Genomic DNA, 23,860 nt, shown 5'->3' on the forward strand with positions numbered 1-23,860 from the left:
CCGTCCTCCAGCATCTTTATTATAGTAAAAATCAGTGGTTTGACACTCTGTACTAGTTACCAAGATATGCCACGGTAAGACCTCCAGTACTGAGACAAATAATTATCTTCCTATCTACCTGAACTGTCTAAATATTAGCTAACATGGTAATAAGTGCACAGAACTTCTGGATGGAGAACAGAGGAGAGAAATATGTAAAAATTACCACAGGCCTTACTAATGAAATAGTACTGGTAAAGTTTTCTGAAGCAAATGTAATGAGGGATTATGAGTCAGAAATCTTTCAGAGTGAAAGAAAATAAGCCTGAATCACCACAGAAGCCCATCGATGGACATTTGAGAGAGGCCAAGTATTTCCTGGGTAAAACAACCTGGCCTTCAGGTGGTAGAGAAATGGCATTATCTATTTTAATCTTTGGAGTTAAAAAATACAAGCCTTTACAGGCTGTACTACGCGGGTATGTTCTAAGAATCCCAGGCTGCACAGACCCACGACGAGAGGCGCCCCATCTGCCCAGGGCTCTGCCCGCCACAGAGCCGCTGGCGCTGGTTTCTCAGCAGCCTCCTAGAGAGTTCTTGATCTACAGACAAAAGAGTACCGGGAGCCCTCTCCTCTCCACCCTTCAAACACCACAGGTGGCAGTGCATGAGGCCCGCGCACCCTCCGTACGGGCTCTCGCTTGCTTTTCCTCGGGGCGGAGCACGTGGGGGCTTGCCCTCCCTCCGCACAGTCTGCTCTTCTCGAAGGCCGTGCGGCAGCCCACCGTACGGGTGTTCTAGAACTCACTTTCCCAACCACACTGGAGTAACGTTCAGTGATTTTCAGAGTATCGCCAACAGTGCAGCAATGCCTAACCCTGGCCCACCACTGCAGCGCCAGCAATCGTACAGGCCGGTGCCTGAAGGGTTCGCAACCTCAAGTATTTCCAGCTAATGACGAGCACGGCAGGTGTCACCTGTCAGGATGGTGCTGGGTCCTGAGCAGCTTGGGAACGCCCTGTCTCTTCCTTTTAACCTTCACCTTTTCTTCTACCAGAGGCTCGCCGTTCTGTTCACAAGTTCCCAGTGTCCTCCCGCCAGAAGCCCAGCTATCTGCTCCTTCTTTCTCCTGGTCTTCTGCTCTCATGCCCAGCACAGCCTCAGCTGGTCTACACCCTTGTCTCCCTGTCCACCAGTCCTTCGTCCACTCCGTTCAGAGCTTGAGTCAACATAGCCAGATAACTTTTTTTTTTTCTGTCTTTTTGAGATCGGGTTTCACTATGCATCTCAGGCTGGCCTTGAGCTCACTTTGTAGCCCAGGCTGGCCTCAAACTCACAGCGATCCTCCTGCCTCAGCCTCTCGAGTGCTGGAATTACAGGTGTGTGCCACCACACCTGGCTTAGCTAGGTAACTTCTAAGTACAGAGGAACGTGGCCTGGATGATGCTGGGCAGGTCTTTTAGCCTGAGTGAGCAGGAGGAACACCCACGGGGTGCTGAGGAGACAGGAGCAGCACGGTAGGGAGACTGTTTCATCCAGGGTGAGTGGGTAGCTGGGTAAAATGCTGCAGAGCTCAGAGTGGGGCCGGGAAGGCAGGGTGGAGAGATGTGGGGCCGGTGTCGGGACAAGGGCCGGACTGACAGGCAGCACCTGCAGAGGGAGGAGCAGGTGTGGGGAGCGAGCCTGCTGTGAGCCGCTGGGACAGCACACAAGGACCAGGAGCTGCGCAAGGCGGGGCCCACTGGCAACATGGACGCGGATGCGTCCCGAGGGGAACAGACAGGTGCTCCTGGGAGGGGAGACCAGAGGCCTTCAATAAACAGGCCAAGGTGCCACTCCAGAGCCCCAGGCACAGAAGCTGGACAACAGGACAACAAAAGGCAGATGGTAAGGGCCCTAAATGTGCTTTCAGTGAAGAACTGGTAGAAGTGTGCTTCACAGCACCCGGGAACGGCACTGCAAGTGAGGACACTGACTCTGAGGCCAGGCTGACCTCAGGGCGTTCCGGCACCAGGAATAACCTGGGCAAGCTGGGAGGCCGCATGGCCTGGCGGAGGGATTCATGGCAGGGGACAGACACAGGGTCACAGACACGGGGTCACAGGCCAGTGGGGGCGCTGGCCTTCCAGCAGGAGCGTGCCGCGCAGACTGCACCTGCCAGGGTGCTGGGTCTTTGGGTGTCACTTTGATGCTTTATTAAAGTGCAAAAAGAGACCGTGGCAACACCGGGGCTGGGCTGTGGTCCTCGTATGCTGACACCCTTGCCCCAAGGAGGTGGTGTTTGGAACTGGGGCCTTGAGGAGACTAGGTCAGCGGAGCCTCACAAAGGGGGGATGAGTGCCTCTGTGAAAGAAGCCGCAGAGAGAGCCCTCTCCTCGTGAAGCTATCACCTACCGGAGACCCAGGAAGCCCACACGAGCTCCAAACCTGCCAGCTCCTTGCCTTGGACTTCCTGTCTCCAGAACTGACGGAGATCAATCTTCTGCTGTTCAGAAGCCACCCAGACGATGGTGTTTGTGACAGCAGCTGAGCAGACAGACACGTGCTGACCCCGCGGTCGCTGCCGCCCTCCAGGGCGATGCCGGGCTAGCTTTGGGTCAGCCTCTGCCACCCTAAACTTTTCTTTCTTTTCATAGTGTTTTTATTTCTGTTTAAAGTCACTGACTCCTTAAACTCTCTGAGGAGATTTCCTGGTGGTTTCCCTCTACGGGGGCAAGATTTCCATGCTGTGATGCCCATGCGGCCATTCCTCCTCAGCTTCAGAAAAAGCCCCACAGTCTTTGAGGTAACACTGCCCATGGAGCTATCCGTGGTTCTGCACTTTAGAAACGGATTCATGTCAGCTTGGGCTCCCAAGACCACTGAGCTGGATCTCTGGCCTCCTGTGTTAAGGGTGTGTCGCTTCCTGTATTGCTACTGAGGTCCCTGCTGAAACCTGACTCTGATCCTGCTAGTGCCTAATTACCCTGTCACCCCAGTGTGGCTCGAGGGAGCCTGTGTTACCCAGCTGACGTGTAACTTGGCACTATTTGGGCAGAGAAGTGCTCAGGCCAGGGCTGAGCCCTGGCCTCACAGGTTCCCAGTGCTGAGCCCCATAAGAGCAGGGTCCCTGTTCATCTCGCTCACTGCGTAACCTCAGTGCTCACAATACTTTTTTTTTCCGGTACCGGGAATCGAACTCACAACCTTGCACTTGCCAGGCAGGAGCTGTGCCGCTGAGCTAAACCCCCAGCCCCAGTGCTCACAATACTTATTAAATCATTACTGAGCAAATAAACGCAGCCCCTTCAGTCCAGATCCCAGGACTGGGAAACAAGAACTTCAGTGACCTGCTGGATATCACACAGCTGGTTCATCAAGCCAACCTAAGGCAAGCAGCTTAGTACTGAGAGCAGAAGCAACTCTGAATCAACTGCTAGGGTCTAAACCAGAGGTGAATGCTGAGATTCAGGAAGAAGCATCCTCCCACAGACACTATGAACGCAGTGTGCCTCTGGGACTCCAGCTCTTGGGAAAACAGTTGCGAAAGCTGTCTCTGTGAGCTGACAATTCCTTAGGGGTCGGGACGCTGAGACTACCAATACGTTCCTGTGATTCATCAGCATAAAATTCGGTTAGGAAAGAAATCTATTTTAGTGTCTCTTCTAATAACTGGTTTTTGCTTAATGTGTTCAAGAGCAAAACGGACAGCCTCAGACATGGATGATTAATCTGTTAAACATCACAGCTTCACAAATTCTCTCTAGAAAGGACTCCTGGCATCTGTTCCCAACCGTAGCAAGAACTGCGTCTGGACTTCCTCACCTCCACTGACAACTAGCAGGCAGAACAAAATATACACAGCAACCGTCTCCAGACACTGGACAGCAGGCAGGGCTCACTCCCAGAGAGGAAGGTGGCAGCGAAGGTGCCTAGAGACACCTGGCACCCCCACGGCAGGAGGGGAACCCCGGCACAGTCTGGCAAACTGCTCAAGTAGGACACTATCTGGGGACCCAGGAGTCTACCACGTGTGGGGCAGGGCAAGAGAAAGGAGGGAGCTACACAGAGAAGGCTCCAGAAGCGTCTACAGATCTCCTGGGGTCTTTGCTGAACACCAGTTCAGACACACATAGGGAGAAGTCCACAAGGCTCAGCACGAACAGCTTTTAAGGAAAAAAGTTACTACAGACCTAAAAAACTAAGTAATTCCCAGAGTCCAGACGGTGGGAGTCCTCACCAGGCAGGGCGGGAAGACGCCGCCGGGTACACGGAACACTCCGTGGAGACCCGGTACAGAACAGTCAGCGTGAAACTAACTTGGGTCTGGAATACAGGATGCCTGCCCCGCCAGGACCAAGGCCACACTTTAAAAAAGCATGTTACAAAATCCAGGGTCCCAAACTAAATAGTAAAGTTCAGCGACCAACCTGAAATTAACTGACCGTCAAAAGAGAAGGAAAATCGGATGGTGGCCAAGATTAAATCAGTTAATAGAGACCTAAAAGTGAGAGGTGATAAAATTAGTAGAAAAGACATTTTCAAAACTGTTATAAGTAACCTCAGTGTGTACAGATCAAGGCCGGAACAGACTCACAAGCATGATCGGGAGAAATCAGGCATGACAAGTTGATGGTGCTCCCGCTGTCCGCCAGATCGCCTGCACCTGGGGCAGGCAGCACGAATCAATCACAGCCTACAGTACTCCCCCTGGAAAGGACGGAGCATGCAAGTGTTTTTCTCACATTGCTCCAGGTAGCTAGGACTGTTCCACCCGGGCTGGCGCATACATAAGCTGAAATGTATTTGCCTCCAATTCTAGGTGAGTTTCTTCAACAATTGTTTCATGTTACACACACACACCTTTTTTTTTTCTTTTAATCCTGAGATAGGGTGTCACCGTGTAGTTCAGGCTGCCCTTGAACTCACCATGTAGCCCAGGGTGGCCTCTAATTCATGGCAATCCTCCTGCCTCAGCTTCCCCTGTGCTGGGACTACATGCATGCAGCAGCCCATCCAGTTTACACCGTTATTCTTGAGAGATATGTTCTAATGAACAATCACACTTTCACAGTAATGAATTAAGACTGGACTTTAAAAAAAAAAATCAGCTATCGTTACCAAGTAAAAGTAGAGAGAAATGACCTGCCTGTACTTCCTGACACTTCCAGGTGACAAGGCTACTGTCTGGTCACAAAGCGCGCAGAGGAGCAGGCAGCTCCCAGGCAGGTGAACTCTGCCGATGTGTTCACGGCCTGCACCGTATCAGGAAAAACTTGGTTTTCTTACATTTAGCCTTTTGAGAAAGGGTGAGGAAAAGCACTGCTCACTGTAAAACATGTTGCCGTCCAATGTTTACGTATACAGGAATTAGCAGTCATTGGACCACTGCCCAGATGTCACTTTTTAAGGTCTTTTGGGTTTTCCAGATTCCAAGTCACATACAGTTTCAGAACAGGAATCTGTACATACGCTCAGTTTTTTGTTTTTTTTTTTTAAGAGAAGAGCCTCCAAAGTTCTAAGGAACATGAACACAATGTGAGAGTGAAGATTAGAAAACAAGCCACTGAACACATCTAACAGATCAGATACCACAGAACAGAAGATCAGATGACGTGAAGACACGGCAACAGGCTTCATCCAGCACGGTGTGGACTAAGACCAGGAGGAGCAGCGAAGAGACAGGCAGAGCAGTTTACGTTTGTGTCACCTGAGTCTGTGTAAAATACTGGCAGAAAAAATGGATGAAAGTTCTCCCTCTTCGATGAAAGCCAGAAGGCTACAGATCCAAGAAGCCTGAAGATCAAATAGGGGACTCACCTCCCCTAATCCAGGGTATCATAATCTACCAAAACCTTCAAGGAAAGAAAATACTACCAGTGGGACAGGTGAGACAGAAGAAAATGGAATGGCGCCCCGCAAGTGCATGGGGCACCGGCACAGGAGGGCAAACCTACAGATACACACGAAGGCAGCACAAACGCCCTTCAAATGTGCAGGAGGGGCGGGGAAGCTGCTGTAGCGCACACATTTAGTGTGTGAGGCCCTTGGTTCATCCTCAACGTGCTCTGTCTTGCTTGCAAAAAGAGGAGAAACAAAAACATTTCCAGACAAAAGTTGAGAGAGAATTTTAGGCAACGGGGAAGATGGCACGAGACTGATGCTTGGATATATTCAAGAACAGGAAGAATACCAGGCGCAAAACATGGGAAAAAATGGATGTAAACAGACTGCACGTTAATAAGCATAATTATCTGTCCCCTACTTTCACATCAACCTAACAAAAATGAAGAAACTCTTATAAAACTACAAAATGTATTTATATATTAAAATATCATAAAAAATGACTACTGTTGGGAAAAATATCTCTGGATTTAACTCTGATGCAGAGAAACCAAAAAGGAAGAGAAAAACAACCAAGAAAACTTAAAAAGTGACGTTATTTGTTGGGCATGGTGGCGCATGCCTGTAATTCCTGCACTTGGGAGGCTGAGGCAGGAGGATCACTGTGAGTTTGAGGCTAGCTTGGGTTCCAAAGTGAGTTCAAAACCAGCCTGAACTACACAGTGAAATCTTGTCTCAAGGAAAAAAAAAAATAACATTATCAAAGAACTAGCTGTTAGTCAGCTTTCCATTCCTGTGACATCTGAGATAACGCGGGGAAAAGGGTTGTTTGGCTCACAGTTGCTGGAGTTTTAGTCCATGGTGACTGACCCATCACCTTGAGCAGCACATCACAGCCCAGAGGCAAAAAGAGAGGAAGAGACCAGCCTCCCATAATCCTCTGAGAACATGCCCCCTATTGACCTAAGACTTCCCAGAAGGTCACATTTCTTAAAGCTCCCACCACTGCTTGCAGACATCAAGCTGTGGACCAAGACTTTAACATACGAGCCTTTGAGGAATACTCAAGATCCCATCTATAGCAACTTCTTAAAACCAGTTCTGGGCCAGGCAGTTAAGGAACAGCTGACTGTACCATACAGCTTCAGGGCAAATGAATGATACTGACTCAATTCAATCTGCAAAAACGACTAATGTCAGAACTTGACAGAGATGCCTCTGAACATAACCACATGGCAATTCTGCTTATGAATCATGGCATCACAACCATATCTTACCTATAGCTGAGTTTATGCCAAAGGACATTTTGAGGAACTGTGACATATCTCTGCAAGGTTAAGAATCACAAAGACACACCAAGCAGTAACTTCTCTACAGTCAAAGAAGCATGTAGAAAATATGCACCACAAATTCACCTGTAAAAGAAACTAAAATCAGAAATAAACTGAACCTTCAAGAAATACATAGAATAAATGGGCATCAAATTTTCTTAAGGAACAAGAAAATAAAAAAGAAGAAAATACCATGTTTCTAGGGCCACCAAATACTGCAAAGCTACTTACTAGTCTCAATTCTAATTCTGACAGACTTACAAACAAAATCCTTAGTTGGGACTTAGTGGAAGATAAGCTTAGAAGCTTACTGAAAAGTGAGTGCATATGCCATACTACTTATGCAGATCTACACGAGGAATACAGGTTCCAGTACCAAAGGAAAACGAGGTAATATCAGTCTAGGAAAAGCTCTTAGATAAGAATACATGCACTGCAAACCAGTATGTGCTCGCATGGACCATTCAATACATGGGAATGAAAAACTAGAGAACTGAGATGCTTTCTAAAAAGTCTTTTTTTTTTTTTTTTTTTGGTTTTTCTCTGGTACCGGGAACCGAACTCACGACTTTGCGCTTGCCAGGCAGACGCTTTGCCGCTGAGCTAAATCCCCAGCCCCTCTAAAAAGTCTTTAATAAGAAACATACTACCACACATGGTTTCTAGGTGGAAAAGAAAAAAAAAACAAAGGAGAAAGCAAGTACTTACAAACTGAAAACTTCAGTGGATGAAAGGCGATTTTGGCATGAATACAAGCAGATTTGAGTGTAAAGAATAAAACAGGTCTAAAATACACACACACACACACACACACACACACACACACGGTGTCACAGCCAACGCAGATAATAGAACAAAACACTGAAACACGAAAAATATGTAGAAAAATGAAAGAATCATTTCTACCAATTAGAAAAACAGACAATGAAGTCTGGGCTGGTGAAGGGTGCCCACATATGAACTGGCACATTTCCAGGAGCATCAGTGGAAGATGCACCAAGAAGGCTGTGTGTCTACAACTTCACTTTCCGAAGTCCGTTCGTAAAGACTGAAACTGCACAAGGACTTGTTTTTGTGTACAAAAGGTGCACAGCTTTATTTTTGAAATGAAAAGTTATAAAGAGCTCTAAATTCAGTGTCTAACAGTAAGGAAATAGCTAAATTATACTGTACATATAATAGGACAATATTATTATGTAGCTGTTATTTAAGATTAAAATACAGGCCAATAAACGCATCACAGGCCTACCACTGATATGACACGCTACACATACTGAATTAATTTAAGTAATTTAATTTACAGCCACCCGAAAAGAGCACTGTGCCTGCAGATCTGATAAGCAAGCTCTGACTGTCCAGGCTTCTATTCTCCCACTGCCCACTTCTGAAATCAGACACCCAAAGGGGTACATGGCCTGTTCATGCTAGGCAAGAGCTCCACTGAGCTACATCCTGAGCCCTAAGGCCAAGATTTCAAGTGCTGTGTCCCTGACCTCTTTTCCCCAGAAACCCCGTAGTTGTCACCACGTGACTGCGCACAGCGTGGGGTTTTTAGGCATGGATATACCACACAGAGTAGAACTGATCGTACATTTTCCTTCTACTGCTCAGCATCAGTGTTTTGCTTTTGCTTGACTCAAGAAAGAATTTATTCACACCCACATTTTAGACCTGGCCTTAAAATAAAGCAACCTAAGTAACGACATGCTTCAAGATGCCAAACAAACCAACTAGCAATAATAGAGAACAGGGGTGGGAGTTCACCGCTTGGGACGTCCACACTCTGTTCCGAGGATGTCTTCACAAGCCCCATCTTCCCAGGAGGAGCTCCTCAGTGTCAACAGGGGATCTGCCTGGACCCAGTGCGGAACACACGGACACTGCTGGCCCTTCCTCCAGCAGAGAGCACAGACAGAGAAGGTGGAGCAAGTGGCTTCCACGGGTGCAGCACCACGGGTGTGCGAGGATGAATGATCGTTCTCCCACCATGGAGACAACAGTGTCATGTGTGTGCTCTGAAGCAAGGGAGCGGCGCTCTGCTTTCTGCCCACTGCCTTCCCATTATGCTTCAGATCTAAAATGCCACCTTAAGCCTCCCGCTGGGAAGGGGACGGGATCATGCGGCACTGTAGTCATCAGTGGGTGAGTTCACAGCTGACCTGTTAGGAAGGAGGCTCGCTTTGGGCATGACCTGGAAGGGTGCATTATTACCCCGGGTCCTCCCCACCGCCTGCCTCGATGCCAGGGGCCGAACAGCTTCCTCTACCACACCTTCCACCATTCTGTCCCTGCCTTGCAGCCAGCTGCCAGCTGTGGACTGAACCATGAATCAGAACAGACCTCTCCTCCTCTAAGCTACGGCACTGGGGACTTTGTCCCTGCAACTGCGAAGGGACTCGTGTACCGCCATTGTCTTCAGTGCTTCTCCAGGCTCTCCGGACATTCCCAGTTCTACGCGTTGCCGCCAGCCAGCGGCCTCCATCGCAGTCAGTGGTCACGCCCACATCTTATCTCTGTTCCTTCGCAGACCTGTCTTTAGCGCTTCAGACTCAGTGAGATCCTCTCTTTTGGAAAGAGCAGCACCTACCACGACAATCCTCCCTAGGAGAGCCATTCTTGGTAACAGCAATGGCACCCTGTAGATGCCTCTCAGAGCGCTGGGACTGCAGGTGTGCACCACTGTGCCCGGCTGCTAACTCATTCTTCAAAGAGCGGAAGGAAACCTTCCGGAACAAGGAAACCTTCCGGAACAAGCGTAAAAGGCACGTTAGTCCACGAAGCATCCAAGTGAGTCCTTCAAGCTGCTCAGGAAGCCAGGAAGGCTGGAAGCAGACTTAAGCAACTGAACAAAAAATTGTGAAATGAAGATGTTAAAAACGTGAGGATACATGGGCTTAGAGAGAACTTTGGAAATCAACGGAAAGACCATAAACTGGGGCTTCTTCAATTAAAGCCATCTACTTTAATAGCTAACCTTTCAGGAGAACTAATCTGAAAACATTAGGTACAAAAAGCAGTAAAGAGTCTTAAACAGAAAAGTACTATTTTGAGACGAAAAGGAGCACCAAGTCATAAGACTGTAACTTCGAATCAACTCCACAGAGTTAATTACCATTTCCTCACCCTAAGGAAGACCAGCCTGACTAGGCCTAGGCACCCCCAGCAACGCCGTGTTCCCCATGTCAAGTGTGGCTGCTGCGTGTGCAGAAGGGCCTTCACCCGACCGGAACAGACCCACCCCATGGGAGCTGCTGACAAAGCAGGCCTGGGCCACACCCACGGTCCCCAGGGTGCTGCAGTGGAGCTCCGGGCCCTGCCCCACGTGACACTGGTGACCAGGAGCCCAGGTCCACACTCAGTGGGAGAGCTCAGGGCCCATCACCCATGGAGCACCCTGGAGGTCTACACCGGACATTCAGGGCAACCCGAAATGAGAACTTGAGGGCAGAAGGAGGATCAGAGCAGAGGTAACCTATCCTCCAAGCCAGAGGGAGGGTCATGAAAACAGACCCAGACAATTAGAACAGGTAAGTCACAGAACCAGACAAGTGGGGAAATGGAGCACGTAAGACAGGATGGCAGCGGGAGCTGTGACGAGTGGTGACACCAACAAGATCACTCGGTTTTCCTCATTAAAAGCGGCAGCTGCAGGAACAAGCTCATGCTGGCACAGTGATACCAACTCGGGCACGGCTTGGTGGGTGCTTCTCCAACGCCTTGTGTTTGTAACGTCCCGCACGAAAATAAAAATGTTCGCATTTGGAGTAATTAGATTTCTGTGGAATTCACTACCTATCATGGTAACTCTTTCCAACGTTTTTTCTTATTTTCTGTTTGTAAAGGGGGAATCCCAGTGATTGATGGTATGGTTTCTCAGAGCAAATGCTCGCAGATCGGAGACACGGGGTCCTCAGACCCATCGCCCCTCATGGGTGGAACCGGGAACCTCTCCAGACTCCACTCCGCAAGAGAAAGGGCTGGGTCTGCAGCGAGGTCCCGCTGGGCTTGAGTGACTGAGGGAGACGTGTGCCCTGTCACAGCCAGGCCCAGGGTCACACCCTTTCTCGTCATGCTTGGCCGCATGCTCCACTGCTAAAAACGCTCACACACAAGAAGTGAATTCACAAAAGTCACAGGCAAGATTAGGAATGACCTGCGAGAAGGGTAGAACAGCCCAGATAATGCCGGCTGACAGCGGGAAGCTGGGGTTTTGCACACGGCAGGGCTCCACAGTTCCTGCTGAGCATGGCACATGAGGTACTGTGCCGCTTAGCGAAGACATCTGGGTACTCTGAGGTTTACCACAGGAAAACCAGGATGGAAAAGAACAGGCTGGAGTCAGACTTGTAAGAGTTAAACAAGTTAGCCAACCAGGAACCAAACGCTGAGGGCCACGGAGAAGGATTAAAGGGATCGGCAGCTCACCCCATCTGCTGGACAACTAAAAGCTAAGCCCAGGAAGGGTGGAATGAAAAAAACTCTCAGGAGCCAGAAAATGTGGTGTGAGCCAGTTAAAAAGTAAAAAAAAGGGCTGATGTGACCCTCAACACGTCTCAAAGCTGATCACAATTTACGGGCTCAATCCAGAGCTTTCCTGTTACCTCTGGCAGCAACTGGCAGAAGGCTGAAGGGGACCGAGTCTTCACAGCAGCAGAAGCCACTGCCGGGCCCCCAGCTGGCATCTGGCTACGTAGATGAGGCCGTGCTCATCACGACCGTTTCCTCCCTGCACGGAGTCTGGGAAGAAACACCCTAGGTGCCTATGGAAATTATTCTTCCCTGAATTCAAAACGCCTCTCCCAAGGGCTCGTCCTCTCTCTCTATCCTGAGGCTTAACTGAGGTCATCCACTGGCAGGGACTGCACGCAGGCTCAAAGGCCAGTGATTTTGGAACAGCACACACTAGCGCGATTATTTAGGGAAAAACGCCACAGACACACCCCCTTTAAAAGCTGACAAATACAACTCATGAACCGCCTCTGCCACTTCACGGCACCCAACTGCTGCGCGGAGCTGCTGGGGACATGCCTGTACCACAGGAGGCGCCTTCCCCGCAGTGCCCGCTCATGGGGCCCTGTCTGTGACTGTCCTCGGGATAACGACGGTCCAGTGGGGAGTGTGTGTGCGTGCACAAGTGTCTCAAAGATTCCAAGTAGAGTATTAGCAAACAGCATCTAGAGCACTTTTAAAAACAGTGGTACAATACCCATACAACTACTTTAAGTGCAGAGTTCCACAGCACACTCACGACACTGTAACCATCACCACTGTCCTTATCTGCAGACCTTCTCCGTGTCCCCAGACGGAAACTCTGCGAACACCAGCTCTACCTTCCTCTCTTCCTCCCAGGCCCCCGCCAGCACCGTTCTCCCCTGTGTCTGCATGGGACTGCTCGAGGTCACACATCTGCCCAGTGGTGGGCTTACTTCATGGGTAGCACTCTCAAGGCACACACACATTGTAGCACGTCAAGAATTTCCTCCTCCTTAAGGCTCAGTGACATCCTATTGTGTGGCTAGGTCACATTTTGTCGATCTGTTCATCAGAAGAATGGAGTTGGCTGTCTTCATCTTCTGGTTGTGATGATTTATGCTTCTAACATTGGCCTGCAAGCTCTTCAGGACCCACTTTCAACGAGTAATAACCATATGGGTGTTCTCTGTTTAATTTCTGAAGCTGTATTTAGTATTTTCCTAAATTACCTGAGCATGCCTATGGGGTGATTATAACCCAACCCTTGGAAAAGAATTATGGGCGAAGTCCTCGCTCAGTGCTTCACTTGGTGCCGAGATGGGCAAGCAGAACCCTTTCCATGTGAGAGGGGCTTGGGCAGTCACACATAAAGGGCACAAGAGTCTGGAGCCAGTCTTGAAGCTAAGTCCAAAGTCTTATGAACAGTTACTCGTTTATCTTTTGATGGGCAGGAATTGCTATCTATCCGCCAGGCCTGGAGGATTAACTGCTACCGCAGGGGAGGTCCTGAGCTCAGCAAGCTTCTGTGTCTGGTTCTGAGAATAGCCTTGGTCTTAAAGACACTGAAGAGTTTGCTTAACGACTTTTTTTTTTAAAGGTTTTTGAGACATGGTCTCACTGTGTAGTCCAGGCTGGTCTTGAACTCACTATTCGGTGCACACTGGCCTCAAACTCATGGCAGTCCTCCTGCCTCAGCTTCCTAAGTGCTGGGGATTACAAGTGTGCACCACCATGCCAGGTTGGTTGTTAGTGAATGCCTTTTGACAGAAGAGAAACAAAAAGAACTTGAAGATTTCTGTTCTTCCAGAACAAAGCAGTCCAACTGGCAGTATCACCACAAACTACACCAAGTTCGGGGTACAACCAGAGAGGACCGAGTGTCCTTGCCCATATTTTAAGGGCTTATGGTAGAAAGGTCAGTTCTCATGTGTGCAAGAACCTCCTGTCAGTTTTAATCTTCATTCAGAGTTACGCTGAGCTCTTCAGAGAGAACTAATCCCTAAGGGGATTTGGACTCCTAAATCTAAAAAGGCAACAGGGCCTTTCACAGCCCAAAGGAAACCTCAATGCCCACCTTTACTCAGTTCTTCAAAACACAAGACCCAATAAAGCAGCCACAAAGCTATCAGCTATACCCAACATTTTAGAATCAAAGTTAAGAACATCGAGAAAATGACAATCCTTAAAAGGCAACAGTATCCTTCTAAAAAGTTAATGGAAAACTTTATTCAAGTGAGACGGGTCTTTAACTACAGATGCAAATATTAAATTTTGTTTTTACTTCTGACAAACTAAAATAATTAAAAATTACTAGGCAATAAAAATCTTACCATTCTAACTAAGCATGTCATAAGCAAGTTCCTAAAGAAAATTCAACAAGACAGGTGATAGCGTAAATTTAGTTTATTACATTCCCTCATCATTAATAGTTTGTAAATAGGTCAAACACTGGAGAAAACCAACCACTGCATGGTATGTTACAATGTCACCCTCAAGTACCAAGAAAGGAACAGAAAATCATCCAATTCACTTTCCCCCTTTACAGCGGAGAATGGAGAATAAAGAAGGATTAACAAGAAAAACAAAGACAAACGGAAATGCAGAATCACGCGGGGCTGGAGCTCAGGGACAGAGTGCCCAAGCAGCATGTGCAGGTCCCTGGGTTCCAGCACCAGCCTCACAAACAAGAAGGAAAACAGAAAGAATGATGTCTGCGCGGTCTGATTCTCCAGGGGTGGGGTGGGGTGTCTTGTTACAGACCGCATCTGTCACACTTTTATTTCCTGTACAAATGCTTTCATTCTACTTGACATGGGACTGAATTCTTTTGACACTTTTTATAATGTTTATCTTGACGACTTCTTCAATCAGGTTTTATAGCTTTTGCTTTTTAGTAAGGTAACTAATCAACTGCAATCTAATTCCCCTGTTTTAAGACCAGGTACATGGCCATTAACTTCAAATCCTAAACATTAAAGGAAGACACTATCTTGGTTACAAGTACAGTAGTTATAACCAAACTTCTACTCCAAAGAAAATCAACTCACAACCTATCTTTATTGCATGTGGCATATTCTAGACTACCATGTTCAGGGTTAATTTTCCATTTCTACCAGAAAGACACCTCACAGGAGGCAAAATTATAAACACCTCCCCCGGGAGTGTAAGATTACCCAGGTAAGGCCAGTTTAAGCTGTTAGTTGGTAACCACCGCGATGTTAATTCACCCTTCCAACTGCAGGGTCCACGGCAACCGTCACAAACAAAAACCCAAGCGCCACCATTTCCAGCAATCTCGTAAGTGTGTTCAACAGCAGAAGACACCACTGGGCAGTTATTAACCTCTTTCTTCTGCCCGTGTCTGCACCTCTCAACCAGAAAGCACCACAAGAACACGAGAAGATGTGATCCTACTGCGGTAGGAAGCCAGCTGCGAGCGGGACAAACTGCCTCTGTCCTCAGGGCTCCGCTGCTTGCCTGGAACCAATCGCTGGGCAAGGGAATGGTCACGGCCGTGGGCAAGGCAGTGCTGGGAACTGAAGCTGCCAGCCCCACCCTGTCACCCTCCGGGCATCCCGCTGGCATTCCGTCTTCAAACCGGGGAACAAGGTCTTCATTTTACCCTCAGTGAAGCTTTCAGGAGCTGCCTGTACTATCCAGGACATTCACTCAGTCTTGTATTTTTCAGTTAAGGTTTTTTTTTTTAAACCTGACGACTATCTGAAGGAACCTTACAGGAACATAGATTTTATAGAAAGGACACTCTCCAAGGTAAAACAGCAACAACAGTATGAAGTCATATTTCCCGAGGGAAGCGCAGAATTACACAAAATTTGTAACCAAAAGATGGTCAATCCAGAAACGTTTGCAGCTGTATTTTAACAGGATTTAAAATTAATTTCTGCATACTCAAAGTGTAAAGCAGTCTAGCTAATCGTTCCAATATTAAAAGAAGTATACAACTGTATCACATGAAGGCCCACTAAGGAAAGTAATCTATAGCTCCAAAGGAAGGGGCTGTTCCAGCTAAAAGGTTGGTCAGAGAGCTGGAACTACAAAAGGCAACTTTCCTTGCACTCATCAGACTGAGGCTGCCAGGCCATCAAAGCGCCTGCAATGCACAGAAAGATGAGCCATCCTGAAGCTGGGGCACGCGGCCATCTCCACTGTGCCAGGGCACCGGGGATGAAACCCTAACGGCCTGCTGCAGGCCGCGTCCGGGCTGGCGTGACAGCAAGAGTCTCACTGGTGAGGAAGACCTGGGGAGGCAGATCAGACCAGGCGCCCCCGTCAGAGGTGCAGGTGTTGTGGGAAGGGGATGGCCACCCAGCAGGATTCGTGGTCTGTCCTTCCTCTCAGGCCCCTGGGGAAACTGAGGCAAACTCTGCTGGCTCATTCATGCCAAGGGAAGGAGAAGACGGGAAAAAGACAGCCCTGTTAGCCTTGGGGCACAGGGAAAATCCTGAGAATCTCCAAGGGGCACCGCAGGCTGGAGAGAATGGGAATCAAAATGAAGATGGGACCAGAAGAACACAGAACTACCTGCTCCCATTCCCTCTGTACCCTGACCCCAGTCTAACAAGAACTGAGTGAAAATCAACAGCAGTCACTCCAGGGAGGACTCCATGGAGGGCAGGGCCAAGGAGAGAGAATTCTTCTATGATGCAGGCGTGTGGGGTAGCTAAAAGCAGACGGCAGATTGGAAAAACTTTCCTACAACCCCAGCCTCCACCCTAAGCACGGAGAAGCATCTTACAAAATCTACACAGCCCAAGCTGATTAGATTAATTCAGCCCCACCCACTGCTGCCTGAGAGAAGCCATGCCCATTTCTACACATAAATACTATGTACTGCAATCTCTTCTGCTTTACACAAGGTATCATTCAAACAACAATCATGACATACAAAAGAGCAAGAAAAAATACCAATCACTGCCAAGAAACAGAACCACAAATCAGAGCTGACCATAACAGTATTATCATACAGGAACATTAACTATGACAGATGCGGAAGGATGTTCTGGAAAAGTGGGTGATCTGAATGAACAGAAAAAAAGTTCTCACAAGAATGAGTCATGTATTAGGGGTAGAACTAAAACAACACGATACCAAGAGATGGAGCATTCCTTCAACAGGCATCAGTAGAATCCATAAAGCTGAGGAGAAGTTTAATGAACATTAGGATAGGTCAACAGAGTTGAGAGTAAGAAACAAAAGTCTCAAAAAGACAGAGCACAATAGCCAAGAATATAAAAGAATTGTAGCAGAATTTAAAAATAAATACCTACTCCTGAACAGATCATTTGCAAATCCCCGGCCAACAAAAACAGTCTAGATGAAGTCACTGCATAGAAAGCAACAAAGCCTGACTACAGACTCCTTGTCAGAAACAATACAATCCAGAAGATGAAGCAACATCTTCTGAAATTCTTTTGAATTTTTTTTTTGGCCTTTTTGAGACTGGGTCTCACTATGCAGTTCAGGCTGGCCTTGAGCTCACTTTGTAGCCCAGGCTGGTCTTGAACTTGCAATGATCTTCTGCCTCAGCCTCCCGAGTGCTGGGATTACAGGCATGTACCACCATGCCCAGCAGAAAATATTGTTAAAATGCAGTAAAAGTTCTCTATCTCAGCAAACATAAAAGATTTGAACACACCATTGTAATTATATAAAGATCACTGTATTTAACAACTTAAAGTCTTAATGTCAGATCCCCGAATGTTTATAAATATAGTATACCTATAGAAAAAGAGAAATGAAATGGGAACATAAAAAATACTGGATAACTGCTGGGTATAGCACAAACCTATAATCCTAGCTGAGACAGGAAGATCATAAATTCAAGGCCAGCCTGGGCAACTTAGCGAGACCCTGCTCAAAACACAACAATAAAAGACCTGGGGATACAGTGATAATACCAAAGTCTTGACTAGCATTAAAAACCAACAAGACTTAACATATTTACACAGCAATCGTCCCAACAGCACAGCGCGCCTTCCCCAGTGGACAAGGGAGGATCCCCAGGAAAGAACAAGCAAGGCCAAAAGACAAGCCTGACTACGTTTAAAGGACTGAAACAACACAAAGCATGACATGAGCTCTGAACACAGGGCGCTGAAACGGGAAATCTGTTACAGAAGGAAATTTGAGAATAACCTGCATTTAAAAAGATCTCCAGCCACTACCTAAACTTCCAACCTGGGAACTTGGAAATAAGAGTAAACGAAACAGCACACAGAGGAGAAAATAAAGGTAAGAAAAATATATTAATAAACTACAGGTCAGAAAAACACCAGAAATCAAAACAACTCCATTGGTTCTTTGAAAGAGAAAACTGACAAATCATTAGCTTGACTAATCAGGGGGAAAAGAAAGAAGAGGTATTACTACTTATTTTACAGAAATAAAAAGACTATAAGGAAACACTAGGAACTCTCTACCAACAAATTAAAATTACCTAAAAGTTCCTAGCAAGATATAAACTACTAAAACTGACTGTAGATGAAACAGAAACTGTGATTAAACCTATCACTGGTGAAGAGGTTAAGTCAGCAATCAAAAAACTTTCCACAAAGATCATTCCACTGACCCTTCACAAACTCCTACAAGAAACAGAAGATGAGGAAACACTTCCACCCATTCCCTGAAGCCAGTGTTACCTGGATGCCAAAACCAAACAAAGACATCAAAAGAAAACCACAGACCAACATTCCTTTGGAAGACAGATCCAAAAATCCCCAACAAAACACCAAGCGAACCCACTGGCATGTCAAAGAGAACACGCACCCCGACCAGCTCGGTCTGGCTCAGGAACGTAAGACCGGGTCCACACACAGAGGAAGCGCAGCAAACCACATGAATAGAAGCTGAAACCGCACGTGCACCCGGGCCGCGTCAGACGTCGCGTGACTGTCTGTGGTGGTGCCGGTGTGCGCAGACTCAGCGCTGTCAGCTGTAGAAAAGTACACGCTGTACCATTTCGTACAGTGCAGAATACCTGATGACAGAATAAACAAATGACAATGTAGTGTTTGCATTTACCATGCCATACTTTTTACTGCTTCAGAATGCACTTTTTTACTCATAGCAAGTTTACCAGCAAACTGTGCCGTGCTATGCTGGCAGCAGCTAGGAGCATCTCCTGCTCACCGTCCTCTGGATCAGGAGCCCCATTCGTGACTGACGTGCACCACGGAGGCCCTTGTACGTGCGTCTGCACAGGGTCTGAGTGTGTCCCAATCGTTAGCGATACACGACTTTACTCCTGAGGGTCATGAGGGTCGGGCCACCCCAAAGCAGCAGGTCAGATGGTGGCCCGAGTTCTGACTTTATGCCCTGTGGACGCTGAACTTGCCCATCTCAGGGCCGGGGTGAGGGCCTTGTCACCAGCCATGCCGTCTCCTTCCCAGGCCCCAGAAAGGAAGTCAGCCCTCCTCACTTGCTCCTCGGCTGTTTCTCATCCAGTTCTTCAAACAGTGCAGGCTCCCCTGAGTTATATCCCTCTTTACTATGTTTGAAGTTTCAGGCAAATATGGTTAGCAGCAAATGAGAGCAATGCTAGTGCAGGAGGAACACGTTTATCTGGAAAACTGTAATGCAGTTTCCCCCACGTGCATCTGCCTTCAGAGTCTTCACACCCTGCACACCCAGCGATCTTTTAACGCAGCTGCCTTGTCAAACATGCTGTGGAGGAGCACAGGACCAAGCAAGGAGCGGTTCTCGTTTCTCATGGTAACAGGCACACCACCTCTAAAGGCGCAAACGTAGTTCCTTAAAAAGTCCAAGTGTCTACCTGAGCTAGAGGCGGCTCCTTCACACTGATTAGAAATCGATTTTTAATGAGGACGTCTTAAAAATTTGGCACAATCAAAATGACTCATGGTGGCGCGTCTGAAGCCCACTAAGGCAGAGCCCTTCGATGATACATTTCTAAAATCAATTTTGAGACAGTTATGTTCACATCACTGTGAGGTTTGAAGAGCTCATTGAAGATGTAAATTTATGTAAGGTATTTCTACATTAAGGGCATGTGCTCTGAACACTGTTTTACAAATACTGCCGACTCAGCTCTCTTTAGTTTCCTCCGAGCCATCGCCTCGAAGCCCCCAAAAGCCCAACACCCGCGCTCAGGCGCCCCCTGCCTCTCCTCCCCAAGCTCAGGCCGCATCACATTTTGGAAAGAATTCTATCATCTCTACTACAGTCTCCGAAAACCAACAGAAGACTCAAAGGGAGTACTTCGAAAAACTAACTTCTCACTCATAAACCAGAGGAGAGCAGAAAAACTCCTTTTTCCTGTGCTGTGGATAGAACAGGGCTTCCTGCATGCTAAACACCGGCGCTGCACTGAGACGCACCGGCTGCCCTTGCAGTTCACTGTTAATTCCCTGCAGCGACTGAGTGAGGCATGATGCTTATGCGTCTGAAAAGGAGAAAAGACAAGGCTTCCTGCCCCACCCCGCATTCACTGGGCTTCGAACACCAACCTGGCCAGGGTTTTGGCAGCATGACTACGTTCGCCGTTTCTATTTGGTAGTCAAATTCAGCACGGTTCCTTTTCCTGTCTCTTACATGCTGTCACCTACTTCAAGGCTCGTTCCACCAGGATGACCGTGGCCTTCCGGTCCCACTTGCCAAGATGAATGAACTGCTCCTCTGAGCTGCTCCGTCTCAGGAACCCAGGGCGAAGGCTCTGGCAATGCTTCCTCCTCGCCAGGATGCTCTGCCCACCCACAGCTCTGTCGGCCTCTCGCTATCACTCCTCCTCTTCACCTGCAGGTGCTCCTCAGATGGCCGGGCTGTCCTGGTCCCGGCCTTGGGGAGCAGGCAGCCTGCGGGTCGACACCACCTTCTCTCCCCAGGGTGGGAACAGCCCTGCTGTCACAGCAGAGCTCCATGCAGCTCCTCCCCACCCTACAGCACCTCAGGACACCACCTTCCTCGGATCGCCACCCAACCCCCGGGTTCCTGGGTGCAGAGCGAGGAAGCTGAGGGTTGGTGGGGAGCCCTGCGTTAGGCTGTGAGTCCAACCTGTCAGCCCATTCTGAGATCACAGCCAGAAGCCAGATGTGCTGCCCACCAATCTCCGAAGTCAGAGCACACAGCTTGGGACTGATCATTCTCTGGCTTCAGTATGTTTTTGTTTCTATTTGCCTTGATGTCTTCACATGGTAAACAAAACAAACACAGCCTAAAGCTTGCTCTTCCATGCTGTACACTGTCGCAAGTCCTATCAAGAGAGGGCTGGAGGCAGACACACCGTCACAAACATTTCATTGTCCCCTCCTCTGACCTCCACCCGTCCCGGTCTCCCCAGCACTGCCGCCAACACCACCAGCAAATCCTTCCAGGCCCTCGGAGACAGCATTCCCTGGAAGTGTCTCTGTACAGCCCAGCAACGCCCACTCTGCCTAACCTCTGGAACCTTTCCACTGAAGTTGCTCAGAGGCAATTACACTGCCTGCTGGTGCAGCCTCTTGTGTGGTTGGCTTCCTTCCACCCAGCAAGTGCTGGCTCTTGGACAGCAGACCAGGTGCAGACCAGGTGCATGGTCACTTGTGTGTCCCCACTGGACTACCAGGATGCTCGGCACAGTGTGTAGTGTGCTTACTAAATAGAAGGAAGAGAGCAGAAGGTATAACTGTACAACGGTCATTATTCACTCACTCACTACTGGGCACTGCTGGCTAGGAGCACAGATAAAACCAGAGTTCACCTTTAAGAACCTAACCGGGTAGGAAGAAAAAGAAGAAAATCAGAACCTGAGCAAGTAACTATTGGGGAGCAATGTTTGCAGGAGCTGACTCTATAGGGCTGAACAAATAACTTACAGTACCTAACCGTCTGCAGATTAGCTGAATAAACCAGCAGGCAGCTGGGCTTGGTGGCACTTGCCTGTGATACCGGCACTACAGGAGGTTGAAGCATGAGGATCCAAGTTTGAGGCCAGCTTGGGCAACTGAGCAAGACCCTGTCTCAAGAGGAGGGTGGGGTTAGGATGTAGCTCAGTGCAAAGATCCTGGGTTCAATCACAAGACAACAAAAACCAACCAATCAACCCTGATGTGCTGAACATGCAACCAGAACTCTGACAGGGGCCACGCAGTCACAGACAGAGGCAGTGTGGTTTAGACAGCAGGGCAAGGGCTGCAGGAGGACTGATCAGGGATGATTTCTCCCAGGAAGTGCCAACTGGGCTGAGACTAGGAAGATAAGGAGTTAGGCTTAAAAAAGAAGTACAAAACTGTAAGAAAGAGGAGCTGGGGATTTAGCTCAGCGGCAAAGCGCCTGCCTGGCAAGCGCAAAGTCATGAGTTCGGTTCCCGGTACCGGAGAAAAACCAAAAAAATAAAAACTGTAAGGAAGGAGAGAAATTGGCCAGTTCCAGAGAGTGAAGAAAGCTGAGTTCACTGGAAGCAGAGTGAGCGAGGAAGCAGCAGCCCTGCAGGACGCTGCAGGTCACAGTAAGAGGCCTGCATTTGACCTCCAGGACATCAGAAAGCAAGAAACAGCATCAGCAAGACAGTGATCTATGACTTGCAGCTGTAAAAGATCCTTCTGGTAATAAGTGAAAAATGCATTGGCAAAAGGTGATAAAAAAGATACTGCTGGGCGTGGTGGTACACACTGGCAATCCCAACACTCAGGAGGCTGAGGCAGGAGGATTGTTTTGAGTCCAAGGCCAGCATGAACTGCACAGTGAGAACCTGTCTCAAAAGGACAAAAAAAAAAAAAAAGATACTACCTGCTTGAGCTAGGTGCTGACGATGCTAAGAGGTCAGGGGCCAGAACAAGCGTGCTGACAGGCTGCCAGCAAGACCAGGAGAGAAAGGAGGTGTGGCTCTGGGCCTGAGGGTCCTGAAACAGAGCCCAGGACACAGAGCCTATGAGGGGGTAATTAATTTGGTGTTTACAATGCTCACAATGAAATAGGTTACTTTAAAAAGCTAAAGACTTTAGTAATTAATGCATACATCTTCTCTTGTTCTAAAGCACTTACTTCCTCACCTGAAATTTCTGGTTGGGTTCCTTTAAAAGGTTCATTCTCACAGAACAAAACACATGTTCACAGATGAAACGCACAGGACAGCGCCTCATGGTCCTAAGCTCCGTATACGGATGGGGGTCTTGAACATGTCCAGGCACAGAATCCTGGGTGAGCCAGGTAAGCAGAGTCTGGCAAAGACTGCAGTGTCTCAACAGCTCTGCCTGTGACCATGAGCGGAGAAGCTGAGCTCGTCAGCATCGCAGCACAAGAGGCACAGAATGTCTCCACGCAGATGCGTGACGCTGCAGGACTCAGAGAGAGGCGACTCTGCAGGGGCTGCAGGTTGCCCTGATCTGAACAGACACAGGGGAGAAAAATGGGGGAGCCGGCAGTAAGCTCAGAGGCTGGGCATTACCACGAGCAGGTTTTAGGCTGAAGGAAACAGACTCTAAAACCCCACAGAGTCCAGAAGGCAGGTGCTGGCCCATGGCTCCAGGGGCAGCCTAAGAGTCCTATAGCTTAACCTGCAAAGCTCCAAGGTTAATAAGCAAGTTTGGCTGAAACTGAGGTATTTTCTCAAGCAAATTTCTAAACTGCATTCCGTATGAGGGTTTCCCAAACCAGGGCCCCAAACCACACCGCCTACAATGCATCTCAGAGGTCAGCACCACTGAAAAACCCTAGAGGTGCAGCACAGCTGGCCCTTGCTCAGGCTCCTTCCTGTCTGTCAGCCAGGCTGGTGCTAAGGACCCACAGCACCATGCTGGGCCAGAGAGCGCCTGGAACGGCTGCCGTGGAGGGATTCAGAGAGCACTGACTCTAGCAGATCTTTTCTATTTTTATCTTTTGACACTGTCCCGGGGATGAAACCCAGGGGCTCGTGCATGCTAAGCAAGTGCTCTACCACTGAGCTATCCCCTTAACCCCTAACATGTCATTTCACAGATGAGGAGAATAAAAAAGATTCTTGAAACCCAAGACGGAAAGCTGATGTCTTGGTTACTTTTCTCTAGTTGCTGAGACAAAATACCCAACACCCAAAATGAAGGAAGGAAAGGTTTATTTAGCTTACAGTTTGTAGAGGTTTCAGTCCATACCTGGCTGGCTCCGAGGCAGAAGGTAGCAAAGCAACAAGAGCAAAGGGGGAAAATGGCAGCCGAACAGCAAAGCAGCCAGAGCAAAAGGGAGGAATGGCGGCAAGCAGCTTCTTTCCTCCCTTACATTGTAAACAGGCTACCCCCACCTAAGGGGCGTGTAGCTCTCACATA

General features: G+C 48.3%; 1 protein-coding gene across 3 annotated transcripts in view; it reads right to left on the reverse strand.

The window, feature by feature from the left end:
• The window catches only part of Cdyl (chromodomain protein, Y-like), a 210,355-nt gene that overhangs the window by 17,224 nt on the left and 169,271 nt on the right, over window positions 1-23,860 (reverse strand). The window lies entirely within an intron of this gene.

Source organism: Chinchilla lanigera, unplaced genomic scaffold (assembly GCF_000276665.1).
Source record: "Chinchilla lanigera isolate Chin_1 unplaced genomic scaffold, ChiLan1.0 scaffold00064, whole genome shotgun sequence".
NCBI classification, from domain to species: Eukaryota; Metazoa; Chordata; class Mammalia; order Rodentia; family Chinchillidae; genus Chinchilla; species Chinchilla lanigera.